The sequence below is a fragment of the Lemur catta genome, chromosome 9 (assembly GCF_020740605.2).
Source record: "Lemur catta isolate mLemCat1 chromosome 9, mLemCat1.pri, whole genome shotgun sequence".
In the NCBI taxonomy this organism is placed as follows: Eukaryota; Metazoa; Chordata; class Mammalia; order Primates; family Lemuridae; genus Lemur; species Lemur catta.
In genome coordinates this window covers 3,881,817-3,899,463 of record NC_059136.1, presented here as the reverse complement: position 1 = coordinate 3,899,463, position 17,647 = coordinate 3,881,817, and the positions used below count along the sequence as shown (strand labels likewise).

The window sequence follows — 17,647 nt, the reverse complement described above, 5'->3', positions numbered from 1 at the left end:
GCAGAGTGGAGGTGAAGATCATGGGGTTGTGAGGAAACTTGTTGAAGTTGCTGGATGGTTTCTTTACATGGATGTTGACACCACCAGGTCGATGGCAGGACATTGGTGGGGAGGGGATGACTGTGTTCCAGGTGTTCAGGGAAAGAGGGAGAGATGAGCAGGAATGCAGCATTGAGGCTGAATGGCACGGGCACCCTTAAAGGAGGTGGCATTTAGCCTTCCAAGGGATTAAGATTGGTCAGACCTTAAGGTTTGCTGGAACTGGCTGTGCACAGCCTCCAAAGATGCCTTGATGCTAGTAGAGAGTGGCATTTGCTCAGGTTTCCAAACAAAAGTTGGTCCTTGGGTCTTTGCTTGTATTATTTCTTCTTCCTGTAGCCCCTTTCCCTGCCTTGAAGAAGGCAGCCCCCTCCAAGAATAGGCTCTGAGACCACATCTTTCACCAAGTCTTTCTTAACCCTCTTGTCTTTCTGTCCTGGTTACTCCTTGTGGCACACTGTGTCACCACTGCTGTCCTTCCCTCCCCCAGACCATAACTTCCGTGATGGGGCAGGGACTGTATCTTTGCATCCCTGGCACAGTACCTGGCGTGGATTTGGTTGAACTGTATGAAATTGCAATTTCTTCAGCGAATTTGGTCTAGTTTGTTATTTCTGTCCCTAATAGGTCACTTTTCGTTGTCTTCTCATCTTGAATCTTTTTTTCAAGGTAAAGCCCCCTGTTTAGTTGGTCCTTAGCCCAGTTCCATGCAGATGACTGGGGTTGTTTCTTTCTTAGTGACCATGACTTTCTATGTGGGACACAGTCAGCCTGCTTAGGCTTTTTTGTTATGTTAACTTCCTTCTGCGTTTCTCCACACATGGTAGAAGCAGTCAAAAGAAACTACTGGGTACTCAGTCTTCCTCAGCTGTCAAACGTTCTGAGCTCTTTGCCCATGTTTCATTTTCCTGTTGATACAGGCAAAATCCGGACTCATTCATTCTGGTTTCTCTGTTTCTTGTGTGTCCCCTGCTGGTGTTTGTTGGCTCAGACGCGATAAAGGGGCAGCGGGTGCTGCTGTTGAGGTTGTTGGCTGTTCTTGTGAACAGTGCCTGTGGCTCTGCACTTACTCCAGAGGCAGTTTCTCAGGAACTCGATGATCTGTGTGCATCATACATTAAAGAGTGCATGGAACAACAGCATATCCAGATCGAAAACAAACAAATCAGATTTACCTGATGTTTTCCTTTATGGGTTGGGGCAGACAGGCTGTGTATAAGGCAAATAAGTTAGTTTAGGCTTTTTCAGTGGTTTCCAGTTCCCCTTTCTGGTTGATCTTTTCTTTCACTGTCTCAAACTCAGAGTTGTTTGTTCTTGCTTTTGTGGTCACCAAGAATGTAATATAAATATGCACTTCACATCCTAAGGCCACAGCAATCCTGGATCAGACTCATTTTCTTTGCAGTCAACTGAATTCTGACTTGAGGCTTCCCCCAGCCCCTGCTCCCAACTACCCCTCTGAATTGAACTCCTTCCCTTTGAAGGGGCACTCCCTGGAGGCCAGTTCCCTGAGATGACCTCTTTGCTTAAAGAGCTTCCCCTTCCTTGGGGGGTTTCTCAGTGCCCCCATTCCCAGGCTGTTCTTCCTGGGAGTCCTGTCTGAGTCATGAATTTCCTGTTTTTTGCTCTAGGTCAGTACTATAATAATTGCATAACTAGTGACATTTAAAGAAAGAAACCGAAGCCCAATTCACCAATTACACTTAAGTTCCCTGGTGGACACTCTGCATCCACCAGAAATGCTTCTTATCACTCTCTCCCCCTTTTTTACACTGCTAGTCCTTCAGGGATTAATCTGAGTTCAGATTTAGATGAAAGTTATCCATTAAGAGAAAAGTCTGCAACTGTAGACAGAGCTGACAGTGTGGAAGTAGATGGAGGTACATAGGCAGCCGTTAGACAAAAAAGTCTTTGCAGAGCACTGTGGACCCTAAGTGTCAATTTTGGCAGTATTGATGCTGGGATATTGGACCATCCTTAGGAAGCCAGGAACATCTTGACGCTTAGACCACAACAGCATGGCCCACCTTTGAGCTTCAGGGTTTGGCCCCAGTGAGTCTCAAGCCTTTTACATGCTGGTCCATACATAAGGGGCAAAACACCCTGCAGTCTACTTACTTCACTTTACCCATCCCGTCCAATACCAATGGCAACAACTTCAACATGTCTGAATCTGCACAGACTCAGTGGGAACTTAGCACGATTGAGTGCCAGGCTTCAAATATGGAACGAGTGTCCTCTGAACCAGTGTTTATCAAACTACCCACTAAGATCTCATGACATGATGTAGCAGGTTATGCCTACACTATTGTTCCAGTTACAATTGTTGTGAAACAAACCACCCCAAACTTAGTGGCATTAAACAATAACCATTTTATTATGTTCATGAATTCTGTGGGTCAGCAATGGGAGAGGGGATGGGACAGTGGGGGTGGCTTGTCTCTGCTCCATCATGGCCGTCATTTGGGATCATGGAGGCTTCTTGCACTCACGTGTCTTCTTCCTGGGCTGGGGGTACCTTGCAGGCTGGTGGAATCAGCTGGGACTGATGACCAGAGTGCCCACTTGGGCTTCTCACAGCATTTGGCTGGGTTCCGAGAGAGAGGTTCCCTTGAGGAGGCATCTAGAGAGCCAGTGTTGCAAGAGCACAAGGTAGATACTGCATGGCACTTGGTACCCTTGCCTCTGACGTCACATGGCCTCACCCTGCTGTTCTCCATTGGTGGAAGCAGTCACCACCCTGCGTGGATTCAAGAGAGGGGACATAGATCCCTACCTCTCAGTGGGTGGAGGGTCAAGACATTTGTGGCTATTTGTAAAACTACTACAACTTACTTTAAAACAAGATAGAAGACAAAATAAGAGAGGGCCTCATACATAGTAAAAACAAGCATTGTGAAGCTTTGTTTCAGTTATAATGTGTGTCCATATTCTGCTTCATGGGGTACAACATGCTTTTCTTACTGTGGACTGCAAAAAAAATTATTTTTCAAAAAACACTACTTAACTGTAGTAACATCTGATTTGGTTAAAGAACACCAAATTTTCTGTACTAATACCTCAGTTAACAGGTTACTACTGTGTAGGTTCTTAGTTGTAACGGTGAAAACCTAAGGAATGTAGTGTCACTTGCCTGTAAGGACAAAATAAAGGCCTCTCCTTTTTGGATGCATTTTCCTGGTCCACCAGGAGACCCTCAAGACCCTATTGGACTATGAACCAGACTTGGAGAGTCACTGCACTATAGAATGGGCTGTGGTGTGGACCAGCAGTCAAAACTTCCCTGAGATTTTAGTCTACTGTTTGCCCGTCAGTGTCCTGGAGTAGCAAACAGATATGAAATAAAGAGGATATATTTCTTTTTGCAGACGATCAGAAAATAGTTAAGCATTTGGAAGCTGAAGAATGGTTCATAATAGAGAGACAGCCACCCTGCGTGGGGAAGGTGGTATTTGTGGCAAAACAATCCCAGGAAAAACTTTCCACCTTTGGTATTGAAAGCAAAAGGAAATATGGAGATTGGGGTCTGCTAGAGAAGAGCTGCTATGGTTTTTGCCAAAACAGTCTGCCTTCCTTTTCTAACTGGGACTTAATCAGTGAACTAACTTAGTTACTCCTGCCCTTTCAAGGAAATGTGCAAAGATGACTGAGCAATGGCATTTGCTGTCATCTTATAAAACATTGCATTGCAAAACAGTTTTCATGGATTAGTGCCAAAAAATAACAAAATTTTTGCTCAGTGATTTTAGAAAATTTGCATAATCTATGCTTTTATTTCTTATTATGAAAATGATACATGTTTACTCCAGAAAACTAGAAAATACAGATAAGCAAAAATAATAAAATGAAAATCATGTTATTTTACCACTTAGAAACACTGATTTTTTCGTTGTTGCATAGCCTTGTCATTTTTCTGTGGAGGTACTTATACTTTAAAAAAAACAAAGAATGGGCTGTTGGAGTACACTGTTCTGAAACCTTTTTGAACTTAGATGAACATATTCTATGTCAACTAATGTACTTCTGTTATTATAAACACTTCATAGCCTTATATAGAAATAGTATTTAAACATTTATTGCTGACAACATTTAACTATGGTAAAGATGCTGTGGTGAACATCTGTGTAACTAAATCTTCTTTCCTAATCATGATTATTCTTAAAGTTTTTTAGTTTTTTTTTAACATGTAATATATGTACATGATACAGAATATCATGATTTTTCTTTAGGAGATAACTATATAAATTTGAACTGCTAAATCAAAGAGCACGAACACTTGAAAAAAGGACTTTGTGTGTGTATTTCTAAATTGTCCTTCACAAATGTACCAGTTTACACTCCTACAAAAGTGTGATCTTCTCCTAGGTACTTCACAGTGTGTTAGAGAAACTCATTCCTTGCATGCTTACCTGTGTGATTTATTTGGGTTGTAACCTTTTCTTTGCCTTTTTTGCCTCTCAAAATCCGACCTGCCCTTCAGTGCCCAGCTCAGTACCCGACACCCCCCCCCAACATAGTGAGCACTTCCCGTCTGCTGTCTCGGGGATTGGTCTTGGCCTGTCCACTCAGCTGTAGTTTACTTGAGACCATTAGCACTGTGTCTTACTTCTTAATCTTGTTTTGCACGCAGCATATTTCAATGCAAATGTTTAGAACTCAGCAGATAAATATTGAGTTGAACTGGAGTCCACCAGAAAGGATTGATGGCGGCAGAAAGTAATCTGTCAAGAGAGAGATGTAAAGAAAAAAAATGTTCATCAAGCTGAAGACCATGCACAGTTCCTCTGGAGAGGACATAATTCTGGTATTTCATTTAGGCAGCCCGGCCTTGAAACTATTAGGTAATAATAGCTGACATTTTGTCAGTATTCTTGTTTTGGGCATGGAGGCTCATGCCTGTAATCCAGCACTTTGGAAGGCCGAGACAGGAGGATCACTTGAGGCCAGGAGTTTAATACCAGCCTGGGCAACATTGTGAGACCCCATCTGTAAAAAAAAAATTTTTTTAAAGATATATTCTTATTTTAACCATAGGTAGTAGGGGCCCCCCAAGCCAAGATTTCTTTTAATGACCCAACTTTCCATTAAAAGATAATTTCTCAATAAATTTGTGTTGGTTACCTTCTGAAACTCACATTTCCTTCTGATTTTTACTGCCTTTCCCTTTTTCCTACTTCTGTTTGCCACGTTCAGATCCGTTCTATCTTCGTGGGTCTCTTTTTTCCTTTAATGACATTCTCAAACTTTGGAAGATCATTCACAAATTTGCAGGGATAGTGCCTATTTTTACGAAAGGCTCTTTTCTGTGCTTATAACATCTGTTATGTTTGGCTTCGTATCCATCTTCTTCCAAAATATACAGCATTTTATTGCCCTTTATTCCTTTTTTCCTACTTGAATTTTTGTGTGTATGTTTGATGCTGAGAGACATTGTGAGCTGGTACAATACTGTAATAAAACACAGTGTGTGAGGAGCCGGAGAGAGAAACACGTTCTGGAGCCTGACTCTGCTGGACTGCACAGTCCTCCTGCCAAGCCTTCGCCAGGACCTTTCTTTGAGGCTTCATGTTCTGTCATTGGTCATCTCTGAGTGTCAGACGGTTTCAGTTGCAGTCAACAGCATTCACAGCGAAAAAGCTGTTTACTTTTCTCGTGGAACAGCAGGTCTAGATGAGGGTTCTAGGACGGTTGATTGGGCAGCTCTGTGGCAACTTCCCTCCCTTCGGATGTGAGGTAGCAGCTGTGTCTTAAAGCATCATGTACTCAAATGACAATGTCTAAGGCAGGCAGGAAGTGACACTTTTTTTAACAGGGAGGAAGAAGTTTCTCCTAAAACCCTTCCCCTCTCAGCAGACTTCCCCTCAGGTCCCAGTGGCCAGGGCCTCTGTGTGCCTGTGCCCTATTCCAAAGAATGTTGCAGAAGGAGCCCCTGGTGGTCTGTACTGTCGTCAAGGGAGAAAGGGGAGATGCTGTTGAGAATGTGACCTACAGAGGCTGTCACAGACATGATCTTCCCTTACATGGAGCCCCAGCCTCTCCCTTGTTACTTCCACGGCTCAGCTCTAGCTCTGCTCCTTGGAGTCCCACGACTGTTTAGCGCTTTGCTTGCGTGAAGTCCTAGAGATACCAGAACAGCTGTTCTGACTGCCTGAGCGCTGTCTCCTGCTGTGGGGGAGCTTCAGTTCCTGGAGCCTCTGGTTGCATCCTGCCTCTGTAGCCTCCACTGAATCCACCCTAGTTTGGTGTGATCTTCCAGCCACTGCCTCCCTGTTTTCCAGCCACAGTCACTGGTTTCCTTCTCCTGTGCAGAGGGACAATTAGTCACCACTTCTACCAGCACTGACCAGGGTCACAGTGAATGTTAGGAGCTGCTGTAGCCTGCGAGCTGCTTCTGTCTGGAATTAGTTTCATTTTTTTAACTGGGTGTTTGTGCGTGGGCGCTTGGGTGCTAACCTGGCTGCAACACTGTTGATGGTTCCTACCAAGGAACAAGACCCTCTGTCATCTGACCCTACCCCCTCTGCAGCCTCATCTGCTGTGGAATCTTCCCTGTCAGGCATACTTAGTCATTCACTATTCCTGAACATGCCCACTGGCTTCCTACCTCCATGCCTTTGCACATAATATTTTCTCTTTCTAGAATGTTCATTCCCCCTTCTCACTGGCAGAGCCCTACTTTTCCTTCAAGATTTAACCTCAGCAAGCATCTTTCCTCTGAAAACTTCTGTGACTTTTCCCTTGGGCAGAGTTAATCAGTCACTTCTCAGTCACACTGTGTACGAGTTTTTGTTGTTAAACACTCACAAAGTGTTGTAATTATCTGTTTATATTTTCCAAGCCTTCTGTATTTAGCTTCTGGAAGATAGGTTTTATATTTTTATTTGTATAAGTTTAGCACTCATTATAGATTTAGTGCATAAAAGGTGTTCTATAAATGTTTGTTGAATGAATAACAGTTTCACATCTGAACCTGCTGATTAATAACTACTTCCTGTCCTCCTATGATAAGAAATCTATTTAAAAAGATTATAAATTATAAAATGGATTATGTTATCCGAAACTGAAGTTGATAGCCCATTACATTTCTTATGTGGCAGACTAGACTGAGGCTTAGAGCCTAAGGCCCATGTGATAATGAGAGGCAGAGGTGGGACCAGCCTTCTATTTGTTTGTCCCATATGTTGTCTCTCCTCTTCCAGTCCTTCCCCCACTGCCCCCCGCACCCTTTCCTTTTCTTTCTTTCACGATTCTCACTATGTTGCCCAGGCTAATCTTGAATTTCTGGCCTCAAGAGATCCTCCCATCTCAGCCTTCCAAGTAGCTGGGATTACAGGTGTGAGCCGCTGTGCCTGGCCTGTCTTCCAGTTCCTGTAACACTGTCTTCCCAGGTAGATGAGGGGGATTTGTAATTAGCATCATCTGTGTGTTATCAGCTACTCTGCCTTTACTCTCTTTCCTGCATGCTCTTGCTCACATGGACCTTTGTCTGCCTCTCTGCTTGGCTGCGTCCTGCTTGCCATTCCAAACCCAGCCTGATTCTTGCCTTTTCTGACCATCTCAGTCAAAACTACTTACATCCACTTGTGAGTTTCCATGCCTAGTTAGTACATGAGGCAGTAGTGTGCACTCACTGATTGCAGGCCTTAGTTCATGTTCCTCACTCCTGTTTCCTAGCTATGTCACTGTCACTGACAAGCGAATAACCTCTCTGAGTCTCTTTCCAAATCTATATTTAGGAATAATACTAATAACAGTTCCTACTTTCTAGGGTTGATGTGAGGATTAAGATGTTCTCTGGTGGCTGTGCACAGTGGCTCATGCCTGTAATCCCAGCACTCTGGGAGGCCGAGGCAGAAGGATTGCTTCAGCCCAGGAGTTTCAGGTCTCTCTGAGTGAGGCTGATGCCATGGCTCTCTAGGTTTGGCAATAAAGCGAGACTCAAAAAAAAAAAAAAAAATGAAAAAAAGAAAGAATTTTGAATATGGGTTATAAAGAAGTTCAGTGAAACACAACAGAAAACAGAAGCCCAACATAAAGTAAACACAAGAACAATGCATGATATGAATGAAAAATTCACTAAAGAAATCAAATTACTTAAAAAATCAAACAGAGGCCGGGCGTCGTGGCTCACGCCTGTAATCCTAGCACTCTGGGAGGCTGACGCGGGTGGATTGCTTGAGGTCAGGAGTTTGAGACCAGCCTTAGCAAGAGCGAGACCCCATCTGTACTAAAAATAGAAAGAAATTATCTGGCCAACTAAAATATATATATAGAAAAAATTAGCCAGGCATGTTGGCGCATGCCTGTAGTCCTAGCTACTGGGGAGGCTGAGGCAGTAGGATCACTTAAGCCCAGGAGTTTGAGGTTGCTGTGAGCTAGGCTGACGCCACGGCACTCACTCTAGCCCGCGCAACACAGCAAGACTCTGTCTCAAAAAAAAAAAAAAATAGAACTTCTGGAAATGAAAAATTCATTCAAGGAAATACAAAACACTTAAACGCTTAAGAGTAGGCTAGATCAGATAGAAAAAAGATTCTCAGAGCAAGAAGACAACAGCTTTGAATTAAACACGTCAGTCAAAGAGAAAGAACAGAGAATTAAGAGGAATGAACAAAGCCTACAGGAAACATGGGATTATGTAAAGAGCCCTATCATAAAAATTATACGGTCCCTGAGGGTGAAAAAGAAAATATACAAGATCTCGAAAACCTATTTAAGGGAATACTTGAGGAAATTTTCCCAGGTCTTGCTAAAAATCCAGACATCCAGATACTAGAAACACAACAGACTCGTGGGAGATTTATTGCTAAGAGGTGATCACCATGACATACAGTCATCAGACTAGGCAAAGTTAACAGGAAAGAGGAATTTATACAAACTTTCATGGCATGCATCAGGTAACTTACAAAAGAAAACCCATCAAACTAACTGCAGACTTCTCAACTTAGACCATAGAAGGCAGAAGGGACTGGGGCCCCATTCACAGTCTTCTCAAATGGAATAATGGCCAGCCTAGAATTTTGTATTCTAAAAAACTAAGTTTCTTATATGAGGGAGAAATAAAGACCTTGTCAGACAAGCAAACATTGAGCGAATTTGTCAAGACCAGACCTGCCCTGCAGAAAATACTCAGATCTGCATTATGCACTGATCAGCACAGTAGACACCCACCAGTGTAAAACCATCTAAAAGCTACTAGTCAGAGCCTAGATACATAATGACTCAAGAGGTAAAACAAAGCAATACAATTTTATGCAACAGGATGAACAGAAATCCACCCCATTTATCAATTCTTTCTATAAATGTGAACGTCTTGAACTCCCCACTGAAGAGACATAGGCTGGCTGAATGGATAAAAAAATATAAGGCAAGTATCTGCTATCTCCAGGAAATGCATCTAACCCACAGGACTCATTCAGACTCAAGGTGAAGGGATGGAAAACAATATTCCATGCAAATGGAAACTGAGAGATATCTGATGTAGCCATTCGTATATCCGATAACATAGAATTCTAATCAACAAAAGTAAAGAAAGACAAAGATGGTCATTATATAATGGTGAAGGGAACAATTGAATAAGCAGACATTTTAATCCTAAGTATCTATGCACCTAACACAGGTGCACCCAGACTCATAAAGCAAATCCTACTTGAACTAAACAAAATGATAAACCGCAGCATTGTAATAACTGGGGACTTGAACACCCCACTGACAGAATGTGACAGACTCTCCAAACAGAAAATAAGCAAAGAAACAATGGATTTAAGCAGGACTCTAGAACAAATGGGCCCAACGTACATTTATGGAACATTCTACCCCAAAACTAATGAATATATGGTCTTCTCATCAGCTCATGGAACATTCTCTAAGATTGATCACATCCTAGGCCACAAAACATGTCTCAATAAATTAAAAAAAATAGAAATTATACCATATATCTTCTCAGACTACAGTAGAATAAAATTAGAAATCAATTCAAGCAGAAACCCTCAACTCTGCACAGAGTCATGGAAATTAAACAACCTACTGTGGAACCGTTATTAATTCAAGGAGGAAATCGAAATGGAAATCAAAACAGTCTTCAAACTAAATCACAGAGAGGACACAAATTACCAAAATCTGTGGGGTTCTGCAAAAGCAGTCTGAAGAGGAAATTCATAGTCTTAAATGCCTATGCCCAAACAGAAATATCACAAATCAACTATATGATGAATTGTCTCAAGTAATTAGAAGGGAAAGAAAAAACCAATCCTGAACCCAGCAGGAGAAAAGAAATAAGCAAGGCAAGAGCAGAACTAAATGAAATTGATACTCAAAGAATTATACAGAAGGCTCATAAAACAAAAATTTGGCTCTTTGAAAAGATAAACAAAATTTACAGACCTTTCACTAGATTAACCACAGACAGAAAAGAAAGAATCCTAATAAGCTCAGTCAGAAATGAAAAAGTAGATATTACAACTTATACCATGGAAATACAAATTATCATCTCTAAATGCTACAAAAATGTGTATGCACATAAACTTGAAAATGTTGAGGAAACAGACAAACTCTTGGAAACACTGATCCTCCCTAGGCTCAAGCAGGAAGAAATAGAACTGCTGAACAGACCAATATCAAGTAACAAAATTGAAGTAGCAATAACAAATCTTCCAATAAAAAAAGTCTCAGACCACATGGTTTCTCAGCTAAATTTTACCAGACCAAGAAAGAGAGGATCTAGTACCTATACTGTACAAATTATTTCATGATCTCAAGAAGGAAGAAATCCTCCCCTGCTTGTTCTACCAAGCCAATATCACCTTGATACCAAATCCAGGAAAGGACACAACAAAGAAAGAAAACTATAGACCAATATCCCTTATGAATATAGATGTAAAAATTCACAGTAAAATCCTAGCAAACCAAATTGAGCTTTATACCAAAAAATAATCTACCATGACCAGGTGGGAGTCAACCCAGAGATGCAAGGATGGTCAACATATGCAAATCTAAAATGTGATTCACCACATAATTAGAAGCGAAAACGAAGACCATATGATCCTCTCAATAGGTGCAGAAAAAGCATTTGACAAAATTCAGCATCCTTTTATGATAAGAACTCTTAACAAAATAGGCATAGATGGAACATGTCTCAAATTATAAAAGCCATATATGAAAAACCCAAAGCCAACATCATACTGAATGGGGAAATATTGACAGCATTCCCGCTGATCACTTGAATGACACAAGGTTGCCCAGTGTCACCACTTCTATTCAACATAGTGCTGGAATTCCTAGCCAGAGCAATCTGGCAAGAGGAGGAAATCAAGAGCATCCAAATGGGGGAAAGAAGAGGTCAAATTATTGCTCTTTGCTGATGATATGATCTTATATCTAAAAAACCCCAAAGATTCTGCCAAGAGAGTCCTGGTATTTATAAATAAATTCAACAAAGTCTCAGGTTACAAAATCAACATACACAAGGCAGTAGCATTCATATACGCTAATAACAGTCAAGGTGAGAATCAAATCAAAGACTCAATACTCTTCACAGTGTCAACAAACAAAATGAAATACCTAGGAATATGTTTAACCAAGGAGGTGAAAGACCTATACAGGGAGAACTGCAAAACACTGAGGAAGGAAATCACAAAGGATATAAAGAAATGGAAAAACTTATCTGCTCATGGTTTGGCAGAATCAACATTGTTAAAATGTCCGTGCTACCCAAAGTGATTTAGAGATTCAGTGAAATTCCCATTAAAATAACAATGTCATTTTTGACAGATCTAGAAAAAATAATTCTGTGCTTCAAATGGAACCAGAAAAGAGCCTGACTAGCCAAAGCAACCCTAAGCAAAAAGAACAAATCAGGAGGCATCACTATATCAGACTTCAAACTATACAACAAGGCTATAGTAACGAAAACATTATGGTGCTGGCACAAGAACAGAGACATAAACCAATGGATCAGAACAGAGAACCTAGATATAAAAACATCCTCATATAGCCATGTGATCTTTGACAAAGCATAAAAAGCATACACTGGGGAAAATAAGCCCTATTCAATAAATGGTTCCTGGAAAATTGGATAGCCACATGCAGAAAATTAAAATGGGATCCACACCTCTCACCACTCACAAAAATAAATTCATGATGGATTAGAGATTTAAACTTAAGGCATGAAACTATAAGAATTCTAGAAGAAAATGTTGGGTAAATTCTTAGAGTCATTGGCCTAGGCAAAGAATTTATCAAGAAGACCCTAATAGCAATCACAGCAACAACAAAAATAAATAAATGGGGCCTGATAAAGTTAAAAAGCTTCTGCACAGCCTAGGAAATAATCAACAGAGTGAATAGACAACCTCTAAAATGGGAGAATATATTTGCATGCTATACATCTGATAAAGGGCTGATAACCAGAATCTACAAAGAACTCAAGCAAATAAGCAAGAGAAAGTCAAACAACCCCATTAAAAAGTGGGTAAAAGACAGGAACAGAAGCTTTTCAAAAGAAGATAGAATAATGGCCAAGAAATATATGCAAAAATGTTCAGTGTCTCTAATCATCAAGAAAATGCAAATCAAAACCACAGTGATATATTACCTAACTCCAGTGAGAATGGATTTTATCAAGAAACCCCAAACAACAAATGCTGGCGTGGATGCAGAGAGATAAGAACACTCATAAACTTTTGGTAGGACTGCAAGCTAGTATATCCTCTATGGAAAGGAGTATGGAGATACCTTAGAGAACTCAAAGTAGACCTACCATGTGTTCCAGGAATTCTACTACTGGGAACTTACCTAAAGGAAAACTAGGACATTTTATAAAAAAAGACACCTGCATCTGAATGTTTAATATAGCAGCACAATTCACAATTGCAAAGATGTACAAACAACCCACATGCCCATCACTACATGAGTGGATTAATAAAGTGTGGTATATGTATTCCAGGGAGTACTACTCAGCCATAAAACAATGGTGAACTAATACCTCTTGTGCTACCCTGGATGGAACTGGAGGCCATTCTTCTCAGTGAGGTATGTATAGGATGGAAAAACAAACACCACATTTACTCATCATTATATTGGAACTAATCAAACAACATGTATATGCACATATGGAAATAACACTCATCAGAAATCAAGCAGGTGAGAGGGAAGAAGAGGGGATGAGTCCATTCATACCTAATGGGTACGATGCACACTATCTGGGTGATGCGCACACTTATACCTTTGACTCCAACTGTAAAAAAGCAATTTACGTAACCAAAAAGTTTCTACCCCCATTAGTACTCTGAAATAAAATAAAATAAAGAAAGAGCTAAATGAGATGACGAGGCAAGAGGGATAGAAGGTTAAATAACAACAACAAGGGAAATATACTTTAGACCGTACCAACCTGTTGGGGTAGTTTAGAAATGTTAGCGTGACCTAGGGATCTTGCTGGCATAAGAACCTCTGTGGATGTGACATTCTGCATAGGTGTGTGGCTCTTTTCCAAATGGTGAGGACATTCCAAGGGCAGGATGAACTGAAAACAGTTTGTCTCCTGGGGCAGAAAACTGCTCCAGGACTGCTATCAGGAATGCCCAACATGCTGGAAAACTAGCCTGGCAGCAATTGAACATTGATGTTCTTGTTTAGCTTTAGGGTAGAAATAGCTTTGCTGAAATTATTGTGCACCTGAGTATTTTAACCTTTATACACAATCTTTAAAGTTTGCCTGTGGGATATCTTTAGGATATTTAATCTTTATGGAAATCTATAGAACATTTTTTGCCTGTGGGATGTCTTTGGCACATGTTTGTTTGTGTGGTTGACGATAATCTTTTGTTCTTTGGATGAATAAATAGGAGTCAGGGGGGTCTTGCTCTGGAAACCCTTGAGTCCCCTGACCCGACTCTTTCTCTTCTATTCTATCTTTTCTTATTCCTGCATGGTGCCTGTCTTTTGTCCTGTTGGCTGCGGAATTCCCGGCACCACCCAATTAAATATTGGCAAACAGCAATCCCTGAACTGCTCGTGTAAAATTCCCGCTGCCTGTGGCCTTGAACCCCGCATGGCCGTGGGACCAGCTCTCCTTATTCTACCAGCCCTCTATTGCTGTGAGGGAGATGAATCCAGACTCACTGTGTCATTGCGTACTGGACAGTGGCCACTTGTGCCCAGCTGTTCCCAGTGAGTCGAATGGGTCAAGGGCTAGACTATCTCAGGGACCCTTGGATAATCACGCCAAGCAGGCCAGGGGCTTTCAGCCTCTGGGGTATTGGAATGCTTCCTTCCCCTGGGAATGCCTGCGCTTGCTGTGTAGGTGCTAGGAGAGCCCTGTGCTGTAAGACGTGGACTAGTGCCTTCCCTCAAGAAATTTTATGAGAGTTACAAGTAGAGGGTATAAAAGCCTGAGATACTTCTTGAGTCTTTGTAGCGCTCTATGCGGTCAGAAGTTTCACATGCTTGCTGCTTTCAAATATTTCTACTATAGAGTATAGGAAGTCCACTTTTCAGTGCCCTAAATGTGAAAGAAAAAATCGCTCTGGGTGTCCTTTCTGCCAGTGATTCCAGGTTTAGGAGAGACAATGATGAGGTCGTGTTCATGGAACTTGACTGGGGACGAGCCTCCCTATGTGTCCACTGCTTGGACACATGAATCAATGCGAGGAAAGAGAGCTGCAAAGGGCCAGGAAACGAGCATGGGCCAAACCATGGGGAGAAAATGCGGGGACTGTGGGACCACCCTTCTGACCACGTCGCTCACACGGCTCTGAATGGCTCGGTCTGCACTTACACCAATAACCTCCTTATGGTACCAGAGCCTGGCAAGGAAAGGGATTCTCTTTAACTCTTTGGCCACGAATCCCCCTAAAACAGATGGAGCCAGCAGAAGGACTAAAACCAGAGACTGTCACGTGCCCCTGAGGAGGGGGCAGGGTTGGGAGAGCTGGGCCACCTCTGCGTGATGAGCCCTTCTGAGAGCTGCTGGACTGAAAGGGAGACGATACAGGATGTCTGCATGGCCTCCCCTCACTCTGCGCTGGCCCCAGGGGGTGGGCCGGGCCTCAGGACTGTCCTCGGGAAACAGGCCACACAGGGTGCAGAGATGCTCTGTGGTCCCACAGCTGGTGGGCAGAGCCAGGACACCCGAGGTCATCCAGCTCCCAGTCTGTCCCTGGGGGTCTCCATCCTGATCTCTGCAGCCTCACAGTGGCCCCACCTGTGGCTTCCAGCCAGTTCCACTGAAAAGAGCATTTGGCTTTTGGGGCTGGCATCCCTGCTGGTCACCCCTCCTTGAGGGCAGGACCAGGGGAGAAGCTGGGGATCTCCAGGCCTGGAAGAGGGGAGAAGTGTATTAAGACAGCCCCTAGATGGAGCTGTGACAGCAGGGATACCTGCCAGCCTGACAGTGCCGGGCTCCCTGCCGAGCTCTTCTGAGCATTCCCTCCTTTAATCCTGACAGGTGCTGTTACCCACCCCACCCCCTTGCAGATGGGCAAACAAGTTAACTAGAGAGTCAGGAGTGAATCGAGACCCGTGGGCTCCAAGCTGAAGGTTCATCCCATGATGCACAGCCCAGTAAATCCTTGTAGTAGAGGTCAGGGCCCACAGTGAGGTCAAGGTTATAAGCTGCAAAGTTGGGAATGTTTTCAAACCAGCATGGCTGCTGCTGGATGTGCTGTGCACCTGCTGGCTTCCCTCTGGCACCAAGAGAAACCGAGGCAGGGAGGAAAGGGCAGCAGGAGAGGAGGGAAGGCAGGAGAGAGCAGGAGGGGATGGAAGGGGCAGGGGAAGAGCATGTTAGAGCAGGGTAGGGGCAGAGAAGCAGGTAGAGTCCGCTTGCCCTTCAGCGGGGCTTGATGAGGGCAGCTCCGAGCCCATCGCCGTGGAGGCTGCCCGTGGAGGCTGCCCGTGGAGACAGGTGTCCTGCTCAGGAGAAACACTGAGTTTTCCAAGGTGGCAACGGGTCCCCAACAGAGTATAGATCCCTGCTGGAAAACTCAAACTGTGAGAATGCTGGTGTAGCATGATCTCCTGTTGGAAAATGAATGACATAACATGATATACATTTAGGGGAAAAAGTGGAGAAAAATGCCACAAACTTAGTAGTGGCCATCCCCAGGGGGGTCGGGGTAGGATTTTAACTTCCTGTGTTCTGTGTATTTCTGCAGTGTTTAAATGTTTAACAATGCACTTGTAATGCTTTGGTAATTTAAAGGACAGATGACAACAAAAATATTTTCAAAGAGAGGGCGTGACCCCGCTCTCCGTGCATCGTCCTCTCCAAACTTCCAAACAGCCAGCACGTGCAGGTGACTGCACACCCTGTGCTGCCGGGAAGTATCTGTGCATTGAAAAGGATTTTGTCCCGAGTATGCACCATTAATTATTAAGGAGATGGTGTTAATGCTGTCCGATTGGTTGAATGTTTTTTCTGAAGGTTGAAAACTAAAGAGTTTGTCCCTTCACTTTGCATACTGCTGCTTAGATGTTAGTTTCAAAAAAAAAAAAATGAAATGAGGCCAGGAAGGATGGCTCACGCCTCTAATCCCAACACTTTTGGAGGCCAAGGCAGGAAGATCTGTTGAGGTTAGGGGTTCAAGACCAGCCCTAGCAACATAGTGAGACCGCCATCTCTACAAAAAATAGAAAAATGAGCCGGACATGAGGGAATGCACCTGTAGTCCCAGCTTCTCGGGAGGCTGATGCAGAAGGATTACTTGAACCCAGGAGTTCAAGATTGTGATGAGCACCCACCTGGGCAACAGAGCTAGACTCTGTCCAAAAAAAAAAGAATTCAAGGGCGTAATGATGTGATTTCATTTTGTTTTTGTGACTGTATCAATGCTTAGGCCTGGAACACTTTTACTATTTGTGACAGTTACACTGCTCCCCTCATCGTCAAGCTTAAGAAAATAGGTTGCTGATATAATAATTACAGATCCAGTGAGAAAGGCAGACTCAGTAAGATGCAAAATGAAAGATAAAATGCAAAAGCCTGAGCAGTGAGGATGGATGGTGGGGAAAGGAGGCCACGGTGTAACCAAAAATCTCAGCACTCGTATTCTAGACCTCGTCAGAAGAAGGAAGACAAGTGGTTTGAAGAGAAGGAAAGGGGAGTTTATTAATTTGCCGGCAACTGAGGAAAATGGCAGACTCCCATCTTAAAGTCCCGATTTCCCTGACTATAAGCAGAAAGACAGAGCTTTTAGAGAGAGGGTGTCAGCTCCAGACTATGTCCCTTTAACTACAGTTCATGACTCTGATCTGTCCCATCTCAGCAGAAGACAATCTCTACCCCGTCCAGATGGCTGTTGTTGTTAGAGCCGGTTCCCCTCGGGCCCAGGAACAGAGAGACAGAGTCACTGAGGCTGCAAAAGGCAAAGGAGTTTGTTGGCTAGCTCGAGCTAGGGTCCAAGTCCCAGAGCACCAACACAGTGGCCTCTCCACGAACTAGGACCCCGCCCTGGGGTAAAAGTTAAGGTTTTATACTTTTCTGTATGTTAGTTTCCACACGACAGGTTAGTCTGCACACCACACACTAGTTTGCACCCGACACACTGGGCTGCACACGACACACTGGGCTGCATATGACATACTGGGAGACTCCATCTCCCTTTAGTTT

At 43.0% G+C, this 17,647-nt stretch overlaps 1 protein-coding gene across 1 annotated transcript in view; it reads left to right on the top strand.

The window, feature by feature from the left end:
* Positions 1 to 17,647, top strand: part of LOC123645092 (sodium/nucleoside cotransporter 1-like) — an 84,770-nt gene that overhangs the window by 25,323 nt on the left and 41,800 nt on the right. The window lies entirely within an intron of this gene.